The sequence below is a fragment of the Nicotiana tabacum genome, chromosome 20, assembly GCF_000715075.1.
Source record: "Nicotiana tabacum cultivar K326 chromosome 20, ASM71507v2, whole genome shotgun sequence".
Taxonomy (NCBI): domain Eukaryota; kingdom Viridiplantae; phylum Streptophyta; class Magnoliopsida; order Solanales; family Solanaceae; genus Nicotiana; species Nicotiana tabacum.
The window spans coordinates 133,885,793-133,908,522 of NC_134099.1; the positions used below are offsets into that span (position 1 = coordinate 133,885,793).

A 22,730-nucleotide genomic window follows, 5' to 3' on the forward strand; every position below is an offset into this window, starting at 1 on the left:
GTTTTTCTTTATTTAGTTATATTTCATGCATTTTTAATATTTTAAAATCATGAAAAAAAACATAAAATATTATCACGTTTTAATTTCATGCCATCTTAGGTTCAATTCGCATGTAGGAATTAATTTAATTAAGCAAAAAAAAAACCCCCACAAAAATGATCATTTTTACATATTTAGATTTTAGCCTTTAAAATTAGCATTTTTCTATAGTTTTAAGTTAATTAGTTGTTTTAATGTTAAAAATAGATAAAGAATTTTATTTTTTACAAAAATAGATTGATTTAGGATTTTAATTAATTAAAGAAAAGAAAAGGGAAAAACAAAGAAAATGAAAATAGGAAGAATACATTTTTTGGTCTTGTTTCTTTTAAAATTGGGCAAATTCCTAAAATGGCCCAATTAATTAAGACCCAAATTCCCCCAAAACAACCCCAAACCCGCCTGACCTGACCCGAACCAACTCAAAACCTATCCCCTTTAATCAAAACCTAGCACCTAGACCTAAAGAATGAGATCCCTTAATTGAAGAACCCAACGCAACTTTCCCCTTTTCCCTTTTTCTTCTCACTCCCCCTTCATCTCCCTTAAAAACCAGAGAAAACGGCAACACCATGGTTCCCCTTTTCTTCTTCTCCATTCCTCATCTTCAACAGACATACATGCCCTCATGATCTGATTTTTGCATATAATTTTAGAGAACAACTAAAATCGGCGAAATCGAAAAAAAAGAATTTGAAAGCTATGGTTAAACTTCTACTCACTTGCTCTATTTTTTTGAAAATTCAAGTGTAAACAAATTTGGGAAAGAGTTTATGAAGCTAGGAGTAGGGGCTGATTTCGTCGATGATTTCACTGCTGTCCATGTAGCTGATTTCCAACATAGCATCGGTTCTTTCAGCCTTTGTCCTGGCATTTTTTCGATTCTTATTTGTGTTTCAGGTATGAATCTCGATTTGAAAATGCTATAATTGTTGTTAGATGCTCCGTTGCGATGAAATTGTAACAACAGTTCCCTTGTTTCTCTTAAATTCATCAATGTTTTGTGCGAGCTTAAACTATTTTTTTGCTAAAATTTGTCGGGAACGTACCCTTGTTTTATGATGTTCTGCTCCATTTCTAGTACGGTTAACTCTTGCGATTTGAAATTTGCTTTCTGAAATCCCCATTTTAATGATCTTCTTCTGATGTTGATGCCTTTAATTCGATTTTGGATTTGATGTTTATAGATAATCCTATGTTAGTTAATCATTCTGGTGCTTTTATCATTTCCTCTCATTGGTCAGCATGGCCGTTGCTTAGTCAGTAGTGAAGCAGTTGATATAAAGGATCTTGACGCAGGACAATTCTTTGAACTCTGCTCCGGAATATGTGATTTTTTAACAGCTGAATGAAAAGACAATTCTGTGATAGTTTTGCCCTTAACTATTTCCATGACTGCAATTATGTGCTTGGACTTGATGAAAAGACATTTCTGTTAAAAGAAAACATCTGAGTTGTATTTTCATGTTATTGTTTTGTTGGCCTTGGATTGCTGCAATCTACATATTCCAATTTTGATGTTTATTGAATCTCAAGAGGTGTAACTCAGATTTTCAAACTGACCCTTCATCGGAAGATCACTCATATGTCATAGCATGTAGGCGCCTGTATGGGTGCTTCACTAATGTTTAGATGAGTTCTGTAGTTTCACATTTATTCCATTCACTTATTAGGACATGACTTGCTAGTAAGTGAGCCTCAACTGTGAGGGAGGAGGCAAGAAGTATGCTTTGGTGGATTAGGGTTTTCAATTCCTATTCATGTGCAATTACCTGACACTTGGATAATGCTATTAGTGTATTTCAAACTTCTTATTTGATTTGTCATACTTAGTGGGTTACCTTTAATTATTTATTTTTCTTGTTTTTTTAAATATGTTTAACAACTGGACCTCATATTTGTGTTAGTATGGGAATTTGGGTATATAAGTACTAACTTGAAAGTTGAGTTTTAATGGTATTTCAATTGCTAGAAATTTGCATCTTTTGTTGTTCTTTTTCAATCATTTTATTGCTTGAATTCCTTTTGGTTAATATTGAAGATTTTGACAGAATTTTGAATATTTGATGCATTCAAAATGAATGTCTTTCCTTCATTGTCTCACTTGATTATTCAACAAAGTTGAAGGAACGAGAATTTTGGGCTTTATGTTTCAAGTGTAGTTGCTGATTAGCTTATGGAAACAGTGGTTGTCTCTGCTTGGTAATCACACTGACTATATTATCATAGCAATAATAGTCTGCACTAGCAATAAATCAAATATCGTAGCTTGCTTTAGGCGCGATTAATATACCATCGTGATTATGGGTACGATTTTCGTGACATATTTACAATGCTTAATTTCCCAAATTCGGGTGTGCATTTCATGTGACCCGATCATAATAACTTCGAATATTAATAAATACACATGTCGTGAATCAGGGGTGCATTTCATGTAGCGTGGTTCGTGGTTTGTTCTAAAGCAAACAAGTGTACAACAATCGTAACTTGTTCTAGAAATAATTTCATAAATCCTAAAAGCGGTCAAAATAATTCCAAGGCGGTTATAAAGCTAAAAATGCACAATATGTTTAAAATATGTAGTAAATCAGATAATAGGCCAATATTAATAGTTTAAGCGACCATACTAGAAGCACGGAACCCGAAAATGCCTAACACCTTCTCCCGGGTTAACATAATTCCTTACTTAGAATTTCTTGTTCACATACTTTTAAAATAAAGTCGAAATTTCCTCGATTTGGGATTTTAAAATAAATCGGTGACTTGGGACACCAAATAAACTATTCCAAGTGGCGACTCTGAAATAAATAAAATAAAATAATCCCATTTCGAATAATATCACTATAATTGGAAAAACTCCCTTATATACCCCCTCGGGGTGGTAAAAAGGAGGTGTGACATTGACTGACCCCCACCCCTAGCTGCCTGAGCGGGTGGTGAAGTAACTGGAGCTGAAGTCGAGGGTTGACCCCTCTGCTGAGACATACCCTCAAGAAGACGAGGACACTGCCTCTTCATATGCCCAAACTCTCCACACTCTTAACAACTCCCTAGTGTGGGGAACGGGGACTTAAGGGAACCCCTAGCACCTGAATGACCAGTAGAAGGACCTGGCATGGAAGAACCCTGAACCGATGGAGCACGAGACGAACTCTAGGCTGGTAGGGCACTGAGTGATGAATGGCCCTGATATGAGTTGTGAGAACCATGACCCGATGACGCCCCATGATGAACTGGGCGAGCTGACTGAGCATGTCTGAATGGACGACCTTTGCCGTGCTGAAACTGACCCCTCGAAGGAGCACCACCAAAACTACCAGATCCCCGAGGCCTCTTGGCCTCCCTCTCATCTCGCTCCTGGCGATGAACTGACTCAATCTCGCGAGCAATGTCAACAACCTTCTCAAAAGTACCACCTAACACCCTCTCCCTGGTCATGAGAATCCAAAGCTAATATGTGAGGCCATCAACGAACCTCATGATCCTCTCTCTATCCGCGGGAACCAACCAAACAGCATGACGAGCTAACTCTGAGACCTCATCTCATACTACGTCACAGTCATATCTCCCTGACACAACTGCTTGAACTGCCTGTGTAGCTCGTCTCTGTGAGACTGTGGCACATACTTCTCCAAAAAGAGAATAGAGAACTTTTGCCAGGTAAGGGGCGCTGCATCAATAGGCCTACACCTCTTATAAGCCTCCCACCAAGTAAAGGTAGCTCTAGAAAACTAAAAAGTAGTAAATGCTACACCACTGGTCTCCATAATACCCGTTGTACGAAGAATCCTTTGACATTTGTCCAAGAAATCCTGGGCATCCTCACCCTCTATACCACTAAAAGTCGTAGGCTGAAGTCTACCAAACCTCTCCAATCGATGCTGCTCGTCGTCAGGCATAACCAGTACCACACACTCCTGAGCTGGTGCAACCGGCTGGGCTGGAGGTGCCCCTGGTGTCTAAAGTCCACGCACAACCTGCTCTGGTGTGCGAGCAACGGGAGTCTGAGAACCTCCCCTAGCCTGAGAAGTAGCTGCGACCGTAGTAACTAAGACCGCCTGAGCCAGGCCAGTGCATACTGATAGAATCTACGCTAAAGCCTCCTGAAGGCTTGGAATCACAATAGGCATAGCCGATGCCTGAGCTGGTGCTGCTGGAGCATCCGCATCTGGGACCTGATCCTGAACTGGGGCGGCTGGTGGATCTGCAGGTGCTGCCCTAGCTGTTGTGCGGGCTACACCCCTGCCCCTACCACGGCCTCGACCGCGTCCTCAGCCTCTAGTGGCCCCAACTGGTGGTATTGGTGGTTGTCCGTCTTGACCGGTAGCACGTGTCCTCACCATTTGTGATAGAATCGAATAGCAAAAGTTTAATATTAGAATCAATAGATTCGCACGACAGGAATTCAAGAATGTAAAATTTTCCTAAAGGTTCTGCAGCCTCCCAAGGATAAATACAGACATTTCCGTATCGATCCGCGAGACTCTACTAAATCGGCTCATGACTCGCGAGACCTATGTAACCTAGGCTCTGATACCAACTTGTCATGACCACAAATGTCCCAGTGGTGATGGCGCCTATCACAGTACTAGGCAAGCCAATTCAACAAGTAATTACAGTGAATTCTGTTTATAAAACCATTTTTTCTAAACCGATTAAGTCTCAAATTCTCATATGAAATATCAAAATCAACGGGAATATGTGAAAATCAATACAAAATATACCAATACAGCCCAACAATCCGGTGTCACTAGTCATGAGCCTCTAAATACAACCAAGACACTATTTGAATAATACAAAATAAGTCCGAAACAACAAAATACTAAAATAGGAAGGAGGAAGGCAGGGCTGCAAACGTCGTGCAGCTACCTTGCGATCTCTGGTAAAGCTTTGAAAGTGCTGGAAGCTCTTACTCTGATGCTCAGGTACCTGGATCTGCACACAAGGTGCAGGGAGTAACGTGAGTACGCCAACTCAGTAAATAACTAAAGTAAATAAGGTCTGAGTGCAGTGACGAGCAATTTAAAACCATATAAGAGTTATCAACAGAAATATCAAGTCAAAACCAGCAGTGCCATAGTCAGTTATCTCGTAAAACTTCAGTTTCAATTAAAAATACTTTGAAATCATTTATTCAATATTTTTCAACAGAGGCTCAGTATAAAAAGAAGAGTGAAAGCAGTAAAATGTAATAAACGGGCCCCTCGGGCCAGGTATCACTCATAAGTATAGCCTCTTGGGCAAGCCTCTCAATCACTCGTGACTTAGCGCTCGTCAAACAGTTCTCACACTCAGCACTCCGGCTCAATAATATCTCATAATAATAATAATCATAATCATAATAACCACTGCGGCGTTCAGCCCAATCCATAGTTTATAGTCGACTGTGCTCACTGGAGGGTGTACAGACTCCGGAGGGACTCCTACAGTCCAAGTATCATATCGCTGCAGCGCGCAGCCCGATCCAATATATATATATTATTAGGTCCTCAACATGTCTCAGTCATTAACCTCACAGCCACTCGGGCATATCAGTGGAAATCAGGGAACTCAGCACAAACAGTTTTCATATATTAAGAAGTAGAGTGATGAAACCGGATTTAAAAAAGAAACAGGTAAATCATGACTGAGGATATCCTTTCAAAACAAATAGAGTGAGAAAAGAAGTAAAAATACCCCCTAAGGGTCTAAGCAGGACGGCACAAGACCCCAAACATGGCGTACAACCCAAAATATAGTATCAATCTCTAAAATATGGAATATCATAAGATTTCAAATCAAATACGCGGCTTAATAGCCGTTACGGAATGGACCAAGTCACAATCCCTACCGGTGCACGCCCACACGCTCGTCACCTAACATGTGCACCACCTCATTTATCAAAACATTACGAAATACCGGGGTTTCATACCCTGAGGTCCAGATTTACAATGGTTACTTACCTCAAATCGGATGAAATACTACTCCGCGACGCCCTTGCCTCTCACCTCGGCCTCAACTCGCGTCGAATCTATCCAAAATCAGAATTACAACATCAATATATGCTAAGGGAATGAAGCCCACGGGAAAATAATCAAATTATACCAAAAATTCTGAAATTGGTCCAACCTGACCCCAGGGCCCACGCATCGAAATTAGATAAAAGTCACATAAATGGAATTCTTATCCTCCCACGAGTTCATACATACCAAGAATACTAAAATCGACCACAAATGACCCCTCAAATCCCTAAATTAAGGTCTCCAATTTTCAAGCCCTAACTCCTCAATTTTAGGCTTCAAATCCACCAAATTTCATGTTTAAACAAGTAAGAATCAACATAGGATTGAGTTTTAGGTTCAATAATCTTACCTCAAGGAAATTCTCTTGAATTCCCCCTTCAATCTTCCCCAAGAAGCTCCAAAACCGACTAAAAAATGGTGAACTATGGCCAAAAATCACGATAATGGCCTTTTAAACATTATGCCTTGCGATTTAAATTCTTTAATCGCGATCGCGGACAACGCCTCGCGATCGCGAAGCACAAATCTGGCTGCCCTCATTTTAACCCTACGTGATTGCATAAAACACCACATGATCGCGTACCACTGCCTTGGCTACCTTCCGCAATCGCGGGACTCGCCCACGCGATCGCATAGAACAAACTCATAACTCACACCAGCTCTTTCTCTCCTATGCAAATGCGACATTGACCACGCGTTCGCGAAGAACAAACTCTCAACCAAACGTGATAGCATACTGACCTTTACGATCGCACTGAACAAATTCCACCTCTGCCCCACAAAGCCTACGCGATCGCAAACCCTTTTACGCGATCGCAATGAACAAATGTCTGCAACAGACCTGAAGGAAAATCTGCAACTTTTCAAACATGAATTTGATCCTTTTAACCACCCGAAACTCACCCGAGGCCCTCGGGACTCCAACCAAACATGCCAACATATCCCATATCATCATTCAAACTTGTTCCATCCTTCGAAACACTCAAAACAACATCAAAACATCAAATCAACCACGGATTCAAGCCTAAGAACTCCAAAAAAACTTCCAAACTCCGATTTCGATCAAAAAGTCTATCAAACCTCGTCCTAATGACCTAAAATTTTGCACACACCTCACAAATGACACAACGGACCTACTCCAACTTTCGGAATTCCATTCCGACCCCTATATCAAAATCCCCCTATCAACCGGAATATGCCAAAATTTCAATTTTGCCAATTCAAGCCTAAATCTACTCCGAACCTCCAAAACATATTCCGATCATGCTCCTAATTCCCAAATCACCTCCCGAAACTATCCAAACGATCGAAATTTACATCCGAACCCTTTATCATATAAGTCAATATTCGGTTGACTTTTCCAACCTAAGCTTACTAAAAAGAGACTAAGTGTCTCATTCCTTTCCAAAACCTCTCCGAACCGGAACCAACCAATCTGGTATCACATAATACAGTTGAACTAGACAATAAGAAGCGAAAATGGGGAAAACGGAGCGGTAACTCATGAAACGACCGACCAGGTCGTTACATCTACCTTGTTCCATTTTGGCACTCCAACTCTATTTTATATGTTCCATTTTTGCCCTCCTACTCTATTTCTTACGTTCCACATTAACACAAAAGCTAAAACCAGTGCAAAAAATATAGTGCGTGTGTTTACACAAATCTGAGGTGTAATAAATATCCAATTAAATATTGCCACCTGATTTTTTCATCCATGTCAAATGGGTTAATACTAAAATACCTAAACCCGACCGTATTTTTTCATTTACTGTAGCCCTATCTTTATTCTCTATGTTCCAAAGCTTTCATCTGCCGATTTCATACCTAGCCCGTTTAGATGAAATAAACTCACAAAAAATATGGTCAGGTTCAGGTAATTTAGTATTGATCCGTTTGACATGGATAAAAAAAATTAGGTGACAATATTTAATTTACACCTCAGATTTGTGTATATACACACACTATATTTTTTGCACTGGTTTCATCTTTTGTGCTAACGTGAAACATAAGAAATAGAGTTGAATGGCCAAAATAGAACATATAAAATAGAGTTGGAGGGTCAAAATGGAGCAAGATAGAAATAGAATACCAAAATAAAAAATGGTGCCATGTTGAATGGGCTGCATATGTATTGACCTATAGAAATTAAGAAAGTACCCTTTTCTTTTTATTCTCTTATATAGAAAAGATAAGTCTTTTTATGTGTAAAATAAATCTCTCACGTATAAAAAGAGATTAGGTCATTAACAGGAGCAGCTCGACATAATATGGGGTCTAATAAAAAGTGAGGCCTTAATTTTTTTTAATTAATTTTTTTACTCTTATAATTTATTGAAATCTAAAGATGTTATACTCAGTTTTAATTATTGTCAATGTCTAACCAATTTGTTTAATCTATCTTGTGTTATCATGTTGAACTTTATTGATTTAGTCTTGAAAAATTTTTTCAACATAGGTAACTGATATAGAAATTATTAAAGGCAATTGAATGAACACTTTTTACCTGATTGACTTTGCCAATTAAAGTATTTTCCTGCTTATACAGTTTCTCTGAGCACTTTTAATTCTAAATATAAGTTGAAACAAATAATATTGTAGTAAGTAGTAACTACTATGTTTCAAGAGTTATTCAATGTTAATGACGAATTTTGATAGTTACTTATCAAAGTAGTTTGAAAAATATCTACAAAGACACTCAGATTTTTTTTAAAAAATTGTTCTAAACTAAAATTGTAAGAAGATCGATTTAAGTTGGGACGAATTAAAGATAGGAAACAGCTAGTAACGACAATTTAAGATGTGTAAAACTTTTAGCTATAACTATATTAATCAAATAATTAAAAAATTCTATCAATAATGCATAATTGTTAAATATTATATATTATTTACAGATTTTGGGGCTTAAGTATTTTGGGGGCCTAAGGCTATTGCCTTAGTGACCTTAGGCTCCAGCCGGCCCTGGCCATTAAACTAAAAACAAGTCTATAAAGACCCACAAAACTATTTGGCCGGTTGAAACTTGAAAAAATGAGGTTTTGAATATGAGATAAAAATTAATTTTTGAAAGTTAAATTTATATTTGGATATGCATTTTACTTGAAAAGAAATTGAAGTTCTGTGAGTAGAAAACTTCAAAAACTACTCTAGAGCTGTTTTGGGGATTTGAAGATTTTGTTTTCAAAATCTGCCAAAAAATGATTAAAATCTATAAACAAACAGATATTTGAAAATAAAATTTGAAAAAAAAAAGCTTCTAAATTTTATAGCCAAATGGGAGATAAGTGTAAGTATCAGTTGAAAAGAAAAATAATTCGATTTTGCATTAACTTTTCGTTTAATGGAACTTTTGCAATAACATCGAATTTCTTTTAAAGCTTTCAAACAAAAAATTTCGAATCCTGGGAAAACTCAATCGAATAAACAATTTTTGGAATTTTTAAAATAGATTTCCAAATTAAATAGGACAATATTTGATCAAGATGTTTTTGTGGGAATGATAGGGATTAGTAGTATAACCATTTATGCATTATCAGTAAAACAAACGTTAACGATCAGCCAAAGCTGATGTCCAATCACTCTAAATTGGACAAGAGTGATGTTATAGATCACCAAATGAGTTACGTATGGAATTCTTGATAATCCAAATCTAGAAACTACAGTGTGCAAAGAAATGGTTAAACGTCATAATCTACTTAATTTCTATAATCATGAGCATTCCCTTGAATGCAAGTTAAAAACCCATTTTCTCATACTAAGATAGTGCTACTCCATTAACAGTCCTAAAAAGTGAAGAAAAACGATTGTTATTCACCTTCTAGATATTTACTGAAGTTCAGAATTTAAAGTTCTGAAAGAGGCATGCTCATCCGGGCCTAAGACTTACCGTTCCAATTTTAAACTGTTGGTGCCCAAATGAATCAATAATCTCTTCAGCATATATCAATTTCAATTACTTTATTTTTCTTTCAATTTCAGCCAAATATTATCAAACCGCTAAGCTAGCGTTTGGACATAGATTTGATTGAAACTTGAAAAATGAGTTTTTGAAGTTGTGTTAACTAATTTTTGGAAATTGAAGTTGTGTTTGGACATGTATTTTATTTGAAAAAAAGTTGAAATTTTGTGAGTGAAATTTTTTTTTTCATCCAAAAACTACCTTAAACCAGTTTTTGAGAACTTGAATGTCTTTTCAATTTTTTTTTAAATATTGAACATATTTCATGAACAAATATTATTTTCAATTTTTTTTTTTTTTTTTTTTTTTTGCAAAACAAGCTGGCAAACTCTATGACCAAACGGATCCTAAGCCTAATAGATTCTCAAGAAACTCCCTAAAAAGAAATAGAAAACAATGTCCCACCTTTCATCCACAACCTTTACATTTGTGACAATTGTGGGCCAAATTCTACCATTTATGTGTTTTTTCAGCTTTATTTAGAATATCCAGCAAAGAGGTTGATCTTTATATGTACAAAAACAAAAAAGAGGAATATCCAATCATGGTCTATACAACTCATGCTCGTGACATGATTAATTGTATTTGAGCCCTACTCACATGCTATATTTTTCAACTCCATCCCCTACGATAAAGAAAAAAGACATTAAGATGTTGTAATAATAATAATAATTAGCCGGCCAAACCTTATTAATTATCCATCTTGTCATCAGCTAATGTCACTAATTGGAAAAAAGTTTTCGACTATGCTTGGTCCAAACCGATCCATTTGTTAATATTGCACTGAAAAATTTGGGACATTTGCATCTATACTCGTTTTTCTTGTGTCTGCTTTGCAAAAAAAATTGCAAACATACCCGCTTTTTCGCATAACTTCAGCATACGAGGCTGAAGTAGCAAAGACAATCACGCAAAACTTCAGCATTCTAGTAGACAGACCTAAAGTTCAGCTCTAGAGTTGAAGTTTTTGTTTTGTAACTGGCGAGCTTCAGCTCTAGAGCTGAAGTTTTTTTTTTGTAACTGGAGAGCTTCAGCTCTAGAACTGAAGTTTTTGTTTTTGTAACTGGCGGACTTCAGCTCTAGAGCTGAAGTTTTTGTTTTGGAACTGTCCAACTTCAGCTCTAGAGCTGAAGTTATTTGGTTCATCGCTAGTCTACATTTGCTTACAGAAACACGACATTGGATACAAATACACGCATAGGCACCAAGTACAGACCCTGCAAACAGCGCAACAACACATTTGAATGTTTCTCTTATTTCTTATTTCAAAGATAACAATATGAAATAAGAGAGCTTAAAACGTCTAGAAAACAGTGATGAGAAAGGAACTTCCATAGTTGAAAGAGACTTGAAGTTCAGGTTCAGCTCATTTCTTTTTCTCTCATAGAACTAATTAAGGGTTGTTCAGTTAATCATCTAGGTGCCGCTTTAAATAATTTGTTTATAATTTATTTTTAAATAATCTGATAAATATATTTATGGCAATCATCCCCTGAACTGAAGTTCCATAGCAGCACCAACAGCAGCAGAAGCAAGAAGAAGAAGAAGAAGAAAACGAAGGAGGAGAAGGGAAAAGAGAAAGGGGGCTGAAGTTATTTAAAAAGTGGGTCAAATTATAAGTTAAAAAAAAAATAGGTATACATTAAATCGGAGCGACCAAATAAGGCGTCCCGTACAATTTTTATGAAAAATTTGTGGAGTAGTCACTGTGATAAAGCTTCCATATTTTAATTTCAATACTAGAAAAGTGACCTCTTAGCGCTATTATTGCTTTGTGTATTGAGTGATGGAGAAAACCACAGCATATCATTTTAAAAAATTTAACATTAAAAGAAGGAAGAAAAAACACACCAATCGAGATTTTGAATATGTTATTAATTATGTTGATCATGAAGATAAGAGACAATTAGGAATTTAGGAGCATCTCTTCCATATACATATATTGTTTACGGGCCAACTTTAGGGTATGGGACTCAGAAATAATACTCAATCACTAAATAAAAAAAATACTTTGTGACTTCAAAAACTGATAAAAATAGGTGCTAATAATTGTGTTACATTCTCATCATGACTCATGACAGGTACTTATCCTCTTTACTTGAATATATTTTGGCTGCATTTGATTACTACGGTACCTAAACTAAACAAATGATATAGTCACAAAGAATATGCCGGAATAATTAGGATCCATCCATTCTCAATTAAGTATTTCAGGTTCGAACTTTGTAATTGAAAAACTTCTTCATATGAAACGTTTTACGGTCTTTAATTAGTGGATCTATATGGCGCGACGCCAAATTAATCAGACAAGTAGATTTTGCTTTTCAAATATCGGATGACTAAACAGAAAAAAAAAAAGGAAAATAAAAATCATTACGACATTTCACCCAAAAGAACAACTTGTAGGAAATTAAGTCGGTAATTAAGAAATTAATTATTTTGCATTATGGGTATGACATTTATACTGGACAATGGTTTTTGATTGGCTAAGAAAAAAAAAGGAAAAAAAGGTAGTAACAGAACAATAGATTAGCAGAAGAGAGACAGAATTGCTTATCACTCAGCTTTGCATTGACTGGCATATATTCTTTGTGCAACATTTGAAAATTTTGCAAACCATAATACAGCTGGGTGATATCAGAATATTGATGATTAATCATATATATTAGCAAGGTTAGTACAATATAAATAACAGGATAAAGATTGAAAATGCCTCTTTCTTCTTAATTTGATTCTTTTTTACTAAGACGAACTCGTGGACACCCTTTCTGATTCTCCCTAATTTGTCCACAACGTTTTCAAGTCGCTTCTCTTTCTCCCTGAAAAAAAAAACAACCCCTTGGCGGGCCCTTCTATATTTGTTTGATAGTGTTCGAAATAACGTTAAGACTTTCCTAAAATTGTTCAATGAAATTTACCTACGGTAAATAGGAAATATAAAGAAGTGCAGGTTGGCCATGACTGCCATTAAAGATGCTAAAATGTCCAATTAAAAAGTTAAATGAAGAATTAACTTAAATAATCGCTCTCAACTGCTTAAATTAAAAATAGCCGATCGAAGAATAATATAAGTATAATGTGTATATAACCAAAAAAATATATAATCAATGTCAGCGAGAGGCTAGAGGTTTGGAGACATGCCCTTGAGTCAAAAGGTTTCAGGTTGAGCAGGACGAAGACGGAATACCTCGAGTGCAAATTTGGGGCCGAGCCGACGGAACTGGGAGTGGAAGTGAGGCTTGATTCTCAAGTCATCCCTAAGAGGGGTAGTTTCAAGTACCTTGGGTCAGTTATTCAGGGGACCGGGGAGATCGACGAGGATGTCACACACCGTATATGGGTGGGGTGGATGAAGTGGAGGTTAGCGACGGGAGTCCTATGTGACAAGAAAGTGTCACCGTTACTGAAAGGTAAATTTTGTAGAGCAGTGGTTAGGCCTGCCATGTTGTATGGTATCGAGTGTTGGCCGGTTAAGAACTCACACATCCAGAAGATGAAAGTTGCAGAGATGAGGATGTTGAGGTGGATGTGCGGGCATACAAGGAGGGAAAAGATTAGGAATGAAAATATTCGAGAGAAGGTGGGTGTGGCCCCCATAGAGGACAAGATGCGGGAAGCAAGACTTAGATGGTTCGGGCACATTCAGAGGATGAACACTGATGTACCGGTGAGGAGGTGTGAGCGACTGGCTGTGGTGGGTACGAGGAGAGGTAGAGGGAGACCTAAGAAGTATTGGGGAGAGGTGATCAGGCAGGACATGGCGCGACTTAGGGATACTGAGGACATGACCCTTAACATGGAATTGTGGAGGTCGAGTATTAAGGTTGTAGGTTAGGGGGAAATTGTGAATATTTCTACAGCGCACTAAAGTGAGACTAGCCAGCTAGGAGTTAGTCTTAGGATGCTACTGATCAACTACTGATGATGGGCTTTATCTGTTGGTTATTAGTATACTTTACATCTTTCTCGTATTTCCTATATTTCTTATATTGCTGTTATTTTGTTATTTTATGGTATTTTATGTTATGTTATGGATTTTATGTTATTTTATGTTATTTTATTATGAGTCTATTGATAGTACTAATATAGCGTCTCTTGTTGCTTTCTTGAGCCGAAGGTCTCCTGGAAACAGCCTCTCTGCCCCTCGGGGTAGAGGTAAGGTCTGCGTACATATTACCCTCCCCAGACCCCACTTGTGGGATTATACTAGGTTGTTGTTGTTATTTATTGAATAGAAAAAAATAATATAACTGGCTATTTGTGTAAAGATCGTTAGCCCAAATCCAAATAAGATGTATCCGAGGCCCAAACACTAAGCTTCCTCCAAAGGGAAAACCGTTTACCCATAAAACGGTACATTTGAATTTATATATGGTTTCTAGACAAGTGAACTAATTTGACTTTGAAATAATAAAAAAATTGAAGAATTATGCAATACTTAGCCTCAGAATGTAGCTGAAATGGTAGAAATGACAGTTCGGGGAACAATGTTTTCGCGCACAGAAATGATGAGATCAAATGCTAACAGGTCATCGTCCTTAATGCTACAGAATATTCTTTATTAAATGCTACTGGGTGCACATCATTTAATACATATTTATGAACGTTATCCCTTCAGGTGACAAGTGGAATAGCTGTGTTCGGTCTTTAGCCATCCCCATCTTGGGTTCCATGTGTCTTTCCTTTAGATGACCACGTGTCATATCATATTTTACCCTATACAGATAGTCCCCATGCTTTTTGGTGACATAACTTTTGTGTCATCGGGAAGTTGGTAGAAACACTCTTTGGCGGAAATTACTATAACTCTCTCTGCTGTCTTCTGACGGTTGATTAGATGCACGTCTCTCCGTATTTAATACCCCGAACACGCGTCATCCCACGATTTAGCACAGCTTTTGCCGATTATCGAGGTAATCATGGCCATGAATTTAGCCGCCAAAATTTTACTTATATGCATCATCCTTCTCCTATGCACTTCATAATTTCTCGAACTTCTGACTTGCATCTTTGTTCTCCACCTTTTCTCTAATTCTCTTCAAACAAAAAACCTTTTCCTTCTTCAACTCAATGGCTTCCTCTTCAAAGCGTGCTGGTTCTTCAAAAAGCAAGAAGAAAATCGAAGACTCTGCTCCTCCAATGGTGGGCTCCATCATCCCCAGAAGTATTAACACCACAAAAGACTTTGAAGAAAAATTCCCTACTGCTAACCCTCGTACATGGGCTGTCAGTAGGTATCCTTCTTTCATTCGTCCTTCCAGTATTCCTACTGTGAAGGAAGAGTATCGTTGCCATGAGTTAGATATTATTGCTCCTGATCTATCGGAGTGAGTGACCTTTCCCAAGGAGGGTTTTACATATTTTTACACGTATACCTTTACTTTGGGTGTGTTTTCTTTGAGTGGAGAGATAGATTCCGTGATTGTGGAGTTTTGCCTCCGCTACCAAATATGTTTGACACAAGTAAGTCCTTCTGTGCAGAGGGCGGTTGCCTGCCTTCGGTGCTTGTGCCAGGAGACTGGAGAAGAGCTAACCTTAGCTCATATGATGAATCTCTACTCTCCCAATATTTTCCGTAGGGGAATGATAAACCTCTGCAAACGTGGACACTATGCTTTGTTGACTAGTATGGATGATGATAACGACCGTGGGTAGACGGAACGGTTCGTTGCAATTGCCATCGATAAAATCATTCCAATAACGACTTCATCCTTTCTGGTCGCTTGAAACCACACTCGTAAGATTTTTCAATTAATATTTCCCTTTACTAAATATTCCTTTGTGGCCGTATTGACTCTTTATCCCATCACATGTTTCAGTAACTCGATGGGTCTCACCGGTGGTGGAAGGCTTGGACCAGTGGATTCAGAAGATCTTAGATGTTACGAAGCCTGAAACTCATTTGTGGAAATTAGGGGCCCTTAAATATGGGTGGAAGGTGACGAGCGCAAAACACATACTTAAATATGCTTGCTAGTCGAATATAGTATAATATAATATCATATCCACATGGATTGGTTAAACAGTGTTCTCGTAGTTTCTAGCTTGATTGCTATCCAAGATGATCACTAGTTGAGATTTATGTGATTAAAACTAAAATTAACTAAGAGTCTAAACTATTGACTAATGACAATAGACACAAGTAATGAGCAAAGAAAGTTATCAATGGGAGAAGATAGAGTTTGATAGGATAGGTGCAAGATAATTATATGGGATTTAACTTTAGATAATTCACTTCTAATGTTCAAGTGAGTCTCTCAAATTCACTCAATTATTAGTTCAAACATTTAGTAGAAACTCCTCTCTCAATTAAGTCTCAACCTCACAAGATGCACCAAATTAAGCTCTGTGAAGATATGCAAGAATTCGTACTGGATTGGTCTTTAGGAGAACCTCTCTCGATTATCCTCTTAACTAGGTTAATCAACAATTCAACTAGCCTCTTCTGATTACTAAGAAGAATTAATGAATTCAACAAACAAAATAATGCAAAGATATCATAAGTTATGTCTCTCTCGATTACATGAACAAGTGAGTATAGATGCAACAATTAAAACTTCCAAAATGATTCAACACATTAAACTAGAGTTATAATCCACAAACAAATATCATTACACAAATCCATCAAATCCTAAAGGGAACTACTCCATGGATGTGGAGCAATTCATCACAAATATGTTTAAAGTATAGAAATACATACAACGATCCAAACTCGTGTCTTGAGTGAGGATTGAATGATGAATTCCTTGTGCTTTTGCTTCTCCAACTCCTCCTTAGCCTCCTTAGGTCTTAGATGTGTCAAAAGTCCATAAAATAACGTTTTTTCATGTATTTATGCCAAGTAGGGCCGGGTCCAGACGAAAACACCTTTTCCTACGCGAAATAGGACAATTACTCTGTAAAAAATTTATATGCGCACCGCAACGCGGGCAGCAGTGGAGATCTTCAGAGAGCTCAACAATTCACAGGCAGTAGGATATGTACTGCTTATTCACACTGTGCATCGCATCCGTGCGAATTTCTCAGAGTACGGATTTTTCTTGCTTTTTGACGTCCAGACGTGGTCCTCCACCCCCGAACGTGATCCCGGTTTAATCCTTTGGTCTTTTACTCAGACTTCAAAGCACCAAATAGCTCGAATTCATTTCATAACATCTACATAGCTCGAAATTACTCTTACAAGGCATAAAACACACAATTAGTGCAAAATACTAGCGATTAAAGCTCAAATACAATTAAAGTGCAGTAAATTAGAGTGAAAGAAGCCCCTAAAACATGTAATTATAACAACCCACACTTAATTGAGCTATTTCAATCAAGGATCAAGTAGGACTTTAATTGGTTGTAACGTAGGCAGCGAGATGGTAGATACATTTAGATATAAGAGTGACTACATCTCTCTAAGCACTTTAATACATATACTTTACCTTTTAAAACCCCACACTTATGTCAAACCATAACTCTACCTTTATATCAATATATATTAACTTCCTACTTCTTTAAGCACAATTACATCAAGAGTTACCATTTATCTATGAATATTTTTTACAACAATACAAAATTTTTTTTCTTTCTTTTTCAATTCAAGTGGCTCTTTTCAAAATTAATAGTGCATAAAGAGTAGGGTATAGTAAAACTCCCTGGATCTCCACACTTTTGTGGGAGTTTATTTTGCATGATTGCACTGCAATGCTCAGTGAGCTTGGACACTGAGGTTTCTTCTATCTTCCTCTTCTTTGCTAGGATCTCCTTCAAGAATTTGGAATAAGCTGGAATTTGTGAGAGTACTTCCGTGAATGGTAAGTTTACATGAACCTGTTTCAGCATATCCAGAAATTTCTCAAACTGCTTATCCAGCTTTTCTATATATATCTTCTGGAGAAAAGGTAAAGCAGGCATGTGCTTGCTCTCTTCATTAGATTCCTCCATTCTCGAAGTTTCCTCCTTCTTCTTTTTATCATCTCCCTTCTTGCCTTTCTTTTTCTTATCAACATCATCCTTCAACTGCTTGTCACTTTCTTTTTTAGGCACCACCTATTTTTGGATTGGAGTGAGATCTTTCAACACTTTCCCACTTCTCAAGGTTACAACATTCACTATTTCTTTAGGGTTTCTTTAAATATTAGCGGGCAGAGTACCTGGGATTCTCCTAGACAATATAGTTGCAATCTGCCCAACTTTTCTTTCTAGGTATCGAAAACCAGTGCCCAATTCTTTGATGGCTGCTCCATGAGCGTCTAACCTCTCATCTGTCTTGATAATGTAGGCTTTCATTAGATCTTCTAGATCAGGCTGGCTGGACTGTTGAGGCTGAAACTGTTGCCTCTGCTGATTTTGAAAGACTGGAGCTCCTTGTTCTTGAGGTCTGGGGTTGTTTTGCTGCCATGCATTTGTACCACCCCCAGATGAACTCCACAAAAAATCAGGTTGTCTCTGACCCATTGCATTAAAGTTATAGTTTCCCACAATATTCACTTCCTAAGTTGAGGCTTGACACTTATAAGTAGGGTGTCCTCTTCCACATATATCACAAGCTGCATGAGGCTCACCTTGTATTGTAGCCAAGGTCAGCTTCCGTATTTCTTTAGCCGTAACATCAAGCTGTACCGGCACAGATGTGTTAGCATCAACCTGGTGAACACCTGTCGATCTTCTTCTTTCAGCACTCTCAGAGGGCCACTGATTTGCATCTTCAGACACTCATTAAGAATTGTAACTATCTCCACTGGAGTCTTCTTCATCAATGGCCCTTCAGCTGCATTGCTCAATGTTCTTCATGAGGTCGGTGTCAATCCATCCCAAAGTCCTGGAGTTGCATCCAAAGTTCAATTCCACTATGTTGACACTATCTAACTATCTTCTTAAACCTCTTCCAAGTTTCAAACACAGTTTCAGTATCTTTCTGGCAGAATTTATGGATTTCTCTTCTAAACTTGCCCGTTTTAGCTGCGAAGAAATATTTATCAAGAAATTTCTGGTCATCCCATGTTCTAATCGATCCCTGGGGCAAGCTTCAAACTTCTGCTTTGCATCTTTTTTGAGTGTGAAAGGGAATGCCGTTAAGTAAACTGCATCCTATGACACACCATTATATAGAAAGGTGTTCATAATCTCCTCAAAGTCAATTAGATGGTTGTTTGGATCTTCATTGATCTTACCTATGAAGACACAACAGTTTTGAAGGGTTTGGAGCAACCCTTTATTCAACTCAAAATTGTTAGTTGCAACCAAAGGTGGTGTAATACTTGATAATCCTTGGTTGTAGACCGGTCTAGCATAATCACCAAATGGTCTCCCAGCACCGAGAGCTATATTTTCGAACTGGGCAGCATCTAAGGGCTGATTTTGAGCAATTCTCCTAGCCCCCTCCTCTTCATAGATAATCTATGCATCTCTAATTGCTGCTTCCTCAGCATCCCGTGCAACGTTTTCTCGTTGTTGTGCTACCTCTCTTGCAGCAAAATCTACATTATCATCGTCTACAAACATATTTTCCTTGGTTGAGGATTGCCCAACCTTCTCAATATTCTCAGAGAGATTTCTTTCCTCCTTAGCTGTCACAATTTTTTTTCTATCTCTGGTTCGTATGGTAGCAATTCTTTCCCAGAAGATCGAGTCATGCACCACTCTTACCTGAGACTTGCGCATAGTCAAAGAACACCAAACGTAAAAAAGGAAAAATTAAATAAACTAAAACGAAAAATTATTGAATTATCACTATAAACAATTACAAACAATATTGATTGCCAATCCCAGCAACGATGCCCAAATTTGACGAGCGCAAAACACACACTTAAATATGCTCGCTAGTCGAATATAGTATAATATAATATCATATCCACAGGGATTGGATTTAAATAGTGTTCTTGTAGTTTCTAGCTTGATTGCTATCCAAGATGATCACCAGTTGAGATTTATGTGATTAAAACTAAAATTAACTAAGAGTCTAAACTATTGACTAATGACAATACACACAAGTAATAAGCAAAGAAGGTTATCAATGGGAGAAGATAGGGTTTTGATAGGATAGGTGCAAGATAATTGTATGGGATTTAACTCTAGATAATTCACTTCTAATATTCAAGTGAGTCTCTCGAATTCACTCAATTATTAGTTCAAACGTTTAGTAGAAACTCCTCTCTCAATTAAGTCTCAACCTCACAAGATGAACCAAATTAAGCTTTGTGAAGATATGCAAGAATTCCTACTGGATTGGTCTTTAGGAAAACCTCTCTCGATTATCCTCCTAACTAGGTTTAGTCAACAATTCAACTAGCCTCTTCCGATTACTAAGAAGAACTGATGAATTCAACCAATAAAATAATGCAAAGATATCACAAGTTATGCCTCTCCCGATTACATGAACAAGTGAGTATAGATGCAACAATTAAAACATCCAAAACTATTCAATACATAAAACTAGAGTTGTAATCCACAAACAAATATCAATACACCAAATCCATCAAACCCCAAAGGGAACTACTCCATGGATATGGAGCAATTCATCACAAATATGTTTAAAGTATAGAAAAACCTAAAACGATCCAAACTCGTGTCTTGAGTGAGGATTGAATGATGAATTCCTTGTGCTTTTGCTTCTCCAACTCCTCCTTAGCCTCCTTAGGTCTTAGATGTGTCAAAAGTCCATAAAATAATATTTTTACCTGTATTTATACCAAGTAGAGCTGGGCCCAGACGAAAATACCTTTTCCTACACGAAATAGGACAATTACTATGTAAAAATTGTATAGGCACGCTGCATGGGGCGCTATGCCGCGCGGGGCAGTAGTGGAGATCATCAAAGTGCTCAATAATTCACAGGCAACAAGATTTGTATTGCTGCGTCGCACTATGCGTTGCATCACTGCAAATTTCTCAGAGCAAGGTTTATGCTTGCTTTTTGACGTCCAGACTTGGTCCTCGACCCCCCAAACGCGATCCAGACTTAATCGCTTGGGCTTTTACTCAGACTTCAAAGCACCAAATAGCTCGGATTCATTCCATAACATCTATATAGATTGAAATCATTTCTACCAGGTATAAAATACACAATTAGTGCAAAACACTAATGATTAAAGATCAAACACATTTAAAGTGCAGTAAATTCGAGTGAAATAAGTGACTAAAATAGGTAATTATAGCCTACCATCAGAAGGCCAAAAGTTATGGTAATTTAAACTTATCTTGTCTCTATTTTTTATGTGAAGAACTTGGTTGAACCATTCTAACTTGTTCATGAAATTAGGTCTACCCGCAGGCTTTGTTGCTATCCTCAAGGAGGATGTCTTAGCTGATCCCGCTGATGCAGCGAGGCTACTCCAGGAGGTACTTACCCGAACAAGTATCTCCGGGCCTGCATCGGACGCAAATGTTTCACCACGGGGTCCTCGGCCAGAGAACAAACACCAAAAAGAAGGCGTTCTTTCATGGCCGGGGAAAAGAATAAGAGGGCGAAGACTATTGCCCCTGAGTCATCTCTGGAAGTTGTGATCACTAGCCCTCCTCTCGGGTCGGTCATAGACACCGTAGTGGTCGATTATGATGGAGAAGCTAGTGATGATGGGGTTTCTCTACACAAAAGGCAACTGTCATGACCCAAACAGAAGGGCCATGACAGGTACCTGAGCCGTACCTGCCGAGCACCAACGTACATTTTATTTAACTTTTCTTATTATCTATAAGGGCGGACAAGATCAATATAAATGGTAGAAATGAATCCTAAACAACCAACAATGACAAATAATGGCATAAACGTATATAACATGGGCGACAAGGCTGTCATAAAGCTATATATAAGGTACAAGCCAACAAGCTTCCATGAGAGACTATACAACAAAAATCAGTCACAAGGCAATCCAAACTATACATGAGTCGACACTTGTCTATGAGCCTCTAAAGGAACGTAAGTGCTGCAACATTGCCGGAACAGGGCCCTGACATACCCATAATGTCTATAATAAAAATGCGTACCAAGACCTGCAGCAAGACATGCAGTGCCCACAAAATAAAAGAGAATTCAGTATGAATAAAGTACTGAGTATGTAAGGCAGGAAAGCATAAGTAAGAACAGTAGTATAAACAGGGATAGAGAATATAAAACCCGTAACATCTGAGTGCCTCTGAGGGCGACTAACATGAAATGCATGATACATAAATATATATATATACATACATATATATATATATATATATATATATATATATATATATATATATATATATATATATATATATATATATGTATATATATACATATACTTTTAAAAACATACGCCTCTATGGGCATCATCATCATCATCATATCGTACCCGGCCATAATAGGCTCGGTAAAAATGTACCCGGCCATCATAAGGCTTAGTAGAATCATACCCGGCCACGTGGAGCTCGGTAAAATCCAACTGATCAGTCGTTGCACAATAGGTGTCGTACCCGGCCCACTATAGCGCCGCACGGTAGAGTGATAAGTAGGGATTTTGACTACTTATTAGCGCCTTTTGGCTTTCATTTTATCCAAATACATTTTATTATATTCCTGAAAATTGATAAATTATGCTTAATTGCAGGAATATTGGAAGATGAACTCCCGAGATGAAATTCAACTCAAGAAGGAGTAATCTGAACTCAAGGACAAAAGGAGACAAAAGCTCAGAAGTGCTGACCGCAGAATATCATCTGCGACCGCAGGTTATGAAGAAATTCCCATCAGAGAAATGTGCAAAGTGCGGTCCGCA

General features: G+C 37.7%; 1 long non-coding RNA gene across 1 annotated transcript; it reads left to right on the forward strand.

Annotated features, from left to right (window-relative positions):
• The first annotated feature begins 315 nt into the window (after positions 1-315).
• LOC107821310 (uncharacterized) lies at positions 316-1,893 on the forward strand. Its single transcript, XR_001656103.2, has 2 exons — positions 316-939; positions 1,284-1,893. It is a non-coding gene; the product is annotated as an uncharacterized LOC107821310 (long non-coding RNA).
• The last annotated feature ends 20,837 nt before the right edge of the window (positions 1,894-22,730 follow it).